We start from the raw sequence: 7960 nt of genomic DNA on the forward strand, positions 1-7960 counted from the left end.
TGGCAGCAAGAAGTGTATCACTTTTAAAATGCTTTGAGATCACCCTCTTATTTTTACCTGATTTGCTTCAAACTTCATCAGTGTAATGTCAATACACAGCAGATGTAGACCTATGACAGGATTTTTGATATTTGAAATATTGTTGCCATGGCAACAGGTCAAACTGTAATAATATTCTTGAGTGTTTTTGAGGCTCTTAACATGCTTCAAATTGCATGAAACTCGACACACACATCAATATTGTCAACCAGTAGACATGGACAAAGCCATAGAAATGGGCGTGGTGGAGGGGCTCAGTAGCGCCACCTTTTGACAAAAGTGGGGGGGTTAGTTTTTCCTACAGTCACCAAACTCGGTACACATATTATTCTCATCAAGCCGGACAATTTTCTAATTTACATTCATTAGCTCCGACCAACAGGAAGTCAGCTATTTTGGTTTGAATGTTAATTTTTTGAAAAAACAGGCTATGAATTTTATACTACTACTCCTACAGGGTTTATCCAATTTACACCAAGCTTTTTTTAACTTGTTGCTAACACATTGAAGTTGTTTAATTGCAAACGGATTTTGGATATCTCAAACGGTTTGGCCGTGGCGAGGCAACGAATTTATGGCAAGAAAAGGGAAACAAAGTGTTATAACTTCTGCATACATTAATTGATTTTGATGAAACTTTGGCTTAGTCTTCGTTGTACAAGGCTGATCACATGGATTTGACTATTGTGATTCAAAGTCATAGCGCCACCAACTGGAAGCAGAAAATGTGTCACTTTCAGCATACATTGAGATCACCCTCTTATTTTTACCTGATTTGCTTCAAAATTCATCAGAATAATGTTAAAACTTGGCACATGTAATCCTTTGAAAATGGGCAGGGAGGAGGGGCTCTATAACGGCACCTTGTAGTGCAGTAAATGTGGAGTGAATTTGACATAGTCCTTTGATGTTTAACCGTTTTAAGTGCCTATTGCCCGCTGTGCACAGTTGCCCTGAAGCCACCGGGGTGGCGGTGCCACCGGGCTTGGGCCCGCCATCGCTGCTCGCAGCTATATTTTATTTTATTTTTTTTATTTTTTTTTTTTTTTCCGTCTTCCGGGGCTTTTTGGGGGCCTTAACATGCTCAAAAACTCTTGAAAATTGGCACACACATTGGAATCCGCGGCCATTAGGACGCCGGAGAGGCTGGTACCCGGGCGTGGCAGGGGGGCTCGACAGCGCCCCCTTGAAAAAAGTCTGAAAATTTGGTCCATATATTAAACATGCTTGCACGTATTAGTATGAAACTCGGTACACATATAGACCTCATCGGGCCGAACAACTTTCGCGCTCTAAGTTAATCGCCACGCCAACAGGAAGTCAGCTATTAAGGGTTGTTTGAAAAACGCATGCTCTGGAATTTGATATACTCCTCCTAGACGATTAATCCGATCGCCACCAAACTCGGTCAGCATGAAGTCAAGACACTGATGATTAAAAATTGCCAGGGGATTTTTGATATCTCGAACGGTTTGGCCGTGGCGAGGCAACGAATTTATGGCGAGAAAGAGGAAACAGGAAATGTGTTATAACGTCTTAATACATATATTGATCTTTATGAAACTTCAGGAGTGTGTTGGTTGTAGTAGTCTGATCACATGGATGTAACTATTGTGAGTCAAAGTTATAGCGCCACCAACTGGCAGCAGGAAGTGTATCACTTTTTGAAATGTTTTGAGATCACCCTCTTATTTTTACCTGATTTGCTTCAAACTTCATCAGTGTAATGTCAATACACAGCAGATGTAGACCTATGACAGGATTTTTGATATTTGAAATATTGTTGCCATGGCAACAGGTCAAACTGTAATAATATTCTTGAGTGTTTTTGAGGCTCTTAACATGCTTCAAATTGCATGAAACTCGACACACACATCAATATTGTCAACCAGTAGACATGGACAAAGCCATAGAAATGGGCGTGGTGGAGGGGCTCAGTAGCGCCACCTTTTGACAAAAGTGTTGGGGTTAGTTTTTCCTACAGTCACCAAACTCGGTACACATATTATTCTCATCAAGCCGGACAATTTTCTAATTTACATTCATTAGCTCCGACCAACAGGAAGTCAGCTATTTTTGTTTGAATGTTAATTTTTTGAAAAAACAGGCTATGAATTTTATACTACTACTCCTACAGGGTTTATCCAATTTACACCAAGCTTTTTTTAACTTGTTGCTAACACATTGAAGTTGTTTAATTGCAAACGGATTTTGGATATCTCAAACAGTTTGGCCGTGGCGAGGCAACGAATTTATGGCAAGAAAAGGGAAACAAAGTGTTATAACTTCTGCATACATTAATTGATTTTGATGAAACTTTGGCTTAGTCTTCAGTGTACAAGGCTGATCACATGGATTTGACTATTGTGATTCAAAGTCATAGCGCCACCAACTGGAAGCAGAAAATGTGTCACTTTCAGCATACATTGAGATCACCCTCTTATTTTTACCTGATTTGCTTCAAAATTCATCAGAATAATGTTAAAACTTGGCACATGTAATCCTTTGAAAATGGGCAGGGAGGAGGGGCTCTATAGCGGCACCTTGTAGTGCAGTAAATGTGGAGTGAATTTGACATAGTCCTTTGATGTTTAACCGTTTTAAGTGCCTATTGCCCGCCGTGCACAGTTGCCCTGAAGCCACCGGGGTGGCGGTGCCACCGGGCTTGGGCCCGCCATCGCTGCTCGCAGCTATATTTATTATTATTATTATTTATTTTTTTTTTTTTTCGTCTTCCGGGGCTTTTTGGCCTTAACATGCTCAAAAACTCTTGAAAATTGGCACACACATTGGAATCCGCGGCCATTAGGACGCCCCAGAGGCTGGTATCCGGGCGTGGCAGGGGGGCTCGACAGCGCCCCCTTGAAAAAAGTCAGAAAATTTGGTCCATATATTAAACACGCTTGCACGTATTAGTATGAAACTCGGTACACATATAGACCTCATCGGGCCGAACAACTTTCGTACTCTAAGTTAAACGCCACGCCAACAGGAAGTCAGCTATTAAGGGTTGTTTGAAAAACGCATGCTCTGGAATTTGATATACTCCTCCTAGACGATTAATCTGATCGCCACCAAACTCGGTCAGCATGAAGTCAAGACACTGATGATTAAAAATTGCCAGGGGATTTTTGATATCTCGAACGGTTTGGCCGTGGCGAGGCAACGAATTTATGGCGAGAAAAAGGAAACAGGAAATGTGTTATAACGTCTGCATACATATATTGATCTTTATGAAACTTCACGAGTGTGTTGGTTGTAGTAGTCTGATCACATGGATGTGACTATTGTGAGTCAAAGTTATAGCGCCACCAACTGGCAGCAGGAAGTGTATCACTTTTTGAAATGTTTTGAGATCACCCTCTTATTTTTACCTGATTTGCTTAAAACTTCATCAATGTAATGGCAATACACAGCAGATGTAGACCTATGACAGGATTTTTGATATTTGAAATATTGTTGCCATGGCAACAGGTCAAACTGTAATAATATTCTTGAGTGTTTTTGAGGCTCTTAACATGCTTCAAATTGCATGAAACTCAACACACACATCAATATTGTCAACCAGTAGACATGGACAAAGCCATAGAAATGGGCGTGGTGGAGGGGCTCAGTAGCGCCACCTTTTGACAAAAGTGGGGGTTAGTTTTTCCTACAGTCACCAAACTCGGTACACATATTGTTCTCATCAAGCCGGACAATTTTCTAATTTATATTCATTAGCTCTGACCAACAGGAAGTCGGCTATTTTTGTTTGAATGTTAATTTTTTGAAAAAACAGGCTATGAATTTTATACTACTACTCCTACAGGGTTTATCCAATTTACACCAAGCTTTTTTAACTTGTTGCTAACACATTGAAGTTGTTTAATTGCAAACGGATTTTGGATACCTCAAACGGTTTGGCCGTGGCGAGGCAACAAATTTATGGCGAGAAAAAGGAAACAGGAAATGTGTTATAACGTCTGCATACATATATTGATCTTTATGAAACTTCACGAGTGTGTTGGTTGTAGTAGTCTGATCACATGGATGTGACTATTGTGAGTCAAAGTTATAGCACCACCAACTGGCAGCAGGAAGTGTATCACTTTTTGAAATGCTTTGAGATCACCCTCTTATTTTTACCTGATTTGCTTCAAACTTCATCAGTGTAATATCAATACACAGCAGATGTAGACCTATGACAGGATTTTTGATATTTGAAATATTGTTGCCATGGCAACAGGTCAAACTGTAATAATATTCTTGAGTGTTTTTGAGGCTCTTAACATGCTTCAAATTGCATGAAACTCGACACACACATCAATATTGTCAACCAGTAGACATGGACAAAGCCATAGAAATGGGCGTGGTGAAGGGGCTCAGTAGCGCCACCTTTTGTCAAAAGTGGGGGTTAGTTTTTCCTACAGTCACCAAACTCGGTACACATATTGTACTCATCAAGCTGGACAATTTTCTAATTTACATTCATTAGCTCCGACCAACAGGAAGTCGGCTATTTTTGTTTGAATGTTAATTTTTTGAAAAAACAGGCTATGAATTTTATACTACTACTCCTACAGGGTTTATCCAATTTACACCAAGCTTTTTTAACTTGTTGCTAACACATTGAAGTTGTTTAATTGCAAACGGATTTTGGATATCTCAAACAGTTTGGCCGTGGCGAGGCAACGAATTTATGGCAAGAAAAGGGAAACAAAGTGTTATAACTTCTGCATACATTAATTGATTTTGATGAAACTTTGGCTTAGTCTTCAGTGTACAAGGCTGATCACATGGATTTGACTATTGTGATTCAAAGTCATAGCGCCACCAACTGGAAGCAGAAAATGTGTCACTTTCAGCATACATTGAGATCACCCTCTTATTTTTACCTGATTTGCTTCAAAATTCATCAGAATAATGTTAAAACTTGGCACATGTAATCCTTTGAAAATGGGCAGGGAGGAGGGGCTCTATAGCGGCACCTTGTAGTGCAGTAAATGTGGAGTGAATTTGACATAGTCCTTTGATGTTTAACCGTTTTAAGTGCCTATTGCCCGCCGTGCACAGTTGCCCTGAAGCCACCGGGGTGGCGGTGCCACCGGGCTTGGGCCCGCCATCGCTGCTCGCAGCTATATTTTATTTTATTTTTTTTATTTTATTTTATTTTTTTTCCGTCTTCCGGGGCTTTTTGGGGGCCTTAACATGCTCAAAAACTCTTGAAAATTGGCACACACATTGGAATCCGCGGCCATTAGGACGCCGGAGAGGCTGGTACCCGGGCGTGGCAGGGGGGCTCGACAGCGCCCCCTTGAAAAAAGTCTGAAAATTTGGTCCATATATTAAACATGCTTGCACGTATTAGTATGAAACTCGGTACACATATAGACCTCATCGGGCCGAACAACTTTCGCGCTCTAAGTTAATCGCCACGCCAACAGGAAGTCAGCTATTAAGGGTTGTTTGAAAAACGCATGCTCTGGAATTTGATATACTCCTCCTAGACGATTAATCCGATCGCCACCAAACTCGGTCAGCATGAAGTCAAGACACTGATGATTAAAAATTGCCAGGGGATTTTTGATATCTCGAACGGTTTGGCCGTGGCGAGGCAACGAATTTATGGCGAGAAAGAGGAAACAGGAAATGTGTTATAACGTCTTAATACATATATTGATCTTTATGAAACTTCAGGAGTGTGTTGGTTGTAGTAGTCTGATCACATGGATGTAACTATTGTGAGTCAAAGTTATAGCGCCACCAACTGGCAGCAGGAAGTGTATCACTTTTTGAAATGTTTTGAGATCACCCTCTTATTTTTACCTGATTTGCTTCAAACTTCATCAGTGTAATGTCAATACACAGCAGATGTAGACCTATGACAGGATTTTTGATATTTGAAATATTGTTGCCATGGCAACAGGTCAAACTGTAATAATATTCTTGAGTGTTTTTGAGGCTCTTAACATGCTTCAAATTGCATGAAACTCGACACACACATCAATATTGTCAACCAGTAGACATGGACAAAGCCATAGAAATGGGCGTGGTGGAGGGGCTCAGTAGAGCCACCTTTTGACAAAAGTGGGGGGGTTAGTTTTTCCTACAGTCACCAAACTCGGTACACATATTATTCTCATCAAGCCGGACAATTTTCTAATTTACATTCATTAGCTCCGACCAACAGGAAGTCAGCTATTTTTGTTTGAATGTTAATTTTTTGAAAAAACAGGCTATGAATTTTATACTACTACTCCTACAGGGTTTATCCAATTTACACCAAGCTTTTTTTAACTTGTTGCTAACACATTGAAGTTGTTTAATTGCAAACGGATTTTGGATATCTCAAACAGTTTGGCCGTGGCGAGGCAACGAATTTATGGCAAGAAAAGGGAAACAAAGTGTTATAACTTCTGCATACATTAATTGATTTTGATGAAACTTTGGCTTAGTCTTCAGTGTACAAGGCTGATCACATGGATTTGACTATTGTGATTCAAAGTCATAGCGCCACCAACTGGAAGCAGAAAATGTGTCACTTTCAGCATACATTGAGATCACCCTCTTATTTTTACCTGATTTGCTTCAAAATTCATCAGAATAATGTTAAAACTTGGCACATGTAATCCTTTGAAAATGGGCAGGGAGGAGGGGCTCTATAGCGGCACCTTGTAGTGCAGTAAATGTGGAGTGAATTTGACATAGTCCTTTGATGTTTAACCGTTTTAAGTGCCTATTGCCCGCCGTGCACAGTTGCCCTGAAGCCACCGGGGTGGCGGTGCCACCGGGCTTGGGCCCGCCATCGCTGCTCGCAGCTATATTTATTATTATTATTATTTATTTATTTATTTTTTTCGTCTTCCGGGGCTTTTTGGGGGCCTTAACATGCTCAAAAACTCTTGAAAATTGGCACACACATTGGAATCCGCGGCCATTAGGACGCCCCAGAGGCTGGTATCCGGGCGTGGCAGGGGGGCTCGACAGCGCCCCCTTGAAAAAAGTCAGAAAATTTGGTCCATATATTAAACACGCTTGCACGTATTAGTATGAAACTCGGTACACATATAGACCTCATCGGGCCGAACAACTTTCGTACTCTAAGTTAAACGCCACGCCAACAGGAAGTCAGCTATTAAGGGTTGTTTGAAAAACGCATGCTCTGGAATTTGATATACTCCTCCTAGACGATTAATCTGATCGCCACCAAACTCGGTCAGCATGAAGTCAAGACACTGATGATTAAAAATTGCCAGGGGATTTTTGATATCTCGAACGGTTTGGCCGTGGCGAGGCAACGAATTTATGGCGAGAAAAAGGAAACAGGAAATGTGTTATAACGTCTGCATACATATATTGATCTTTATGAAACTTCACGAGTGTGTTGGTTGTAGTAGTCTGATCACATGGATGTGACTATTGTGAGTCAAAGTTATAGCGCCACCAACTGGCAGCAGGAAGTGTATCACTTTTTGAAATGTTTTGAGATCACCCTCTTATTTTTACCTGATTTGCTTAAAACTTCATCAATGTAATGGCAATACACAGCAGATGTAGACCTATGACAGGATTTTTGATATTTGAAATATTGTTGCCATGGCAACAGGTCAAACTGTAATAATATTCTTGAGTGTTTTTGAGGCTCTTAACATGCTTCAAATTGCATGAAACTCAACACACACATCAATATTGTCAACCAGTAGACATGGACAAAGCCATAGAAATGGGCGTGGTGGAGGGGCTCAGTAGCGCCACCTTTTGACAAAAGTGGGGGGGTTAGTTTTTCCTACAGTCACCAAACTCGGTACACATATTGTTCTCATCAAGCCGGACAATTTTCTAATTTATATTCATTAGCTCTGACCAACAGGAAGTCGGCTATTTTTGTTTGAATGTTAATTTTTTGAAAAAACAGGCTATGAATTTTATACTACTACTC

This window comes from Chanodichthys erythropterus, chromosome 9, assembly GCF_024489055.1.
Source record: "Chanodichthys erythropterus isolate Z2021 chromosome 9, ASM2448905v1, whole genome shotgun sequence".
Classification (NCBI taxonomy): Eukaryota; Metazoa; Chordata; class Actinopteri; order Cypriniformes; family Xenocyprididae; genus Chanodichthys; species Chanodichthys erythropterus.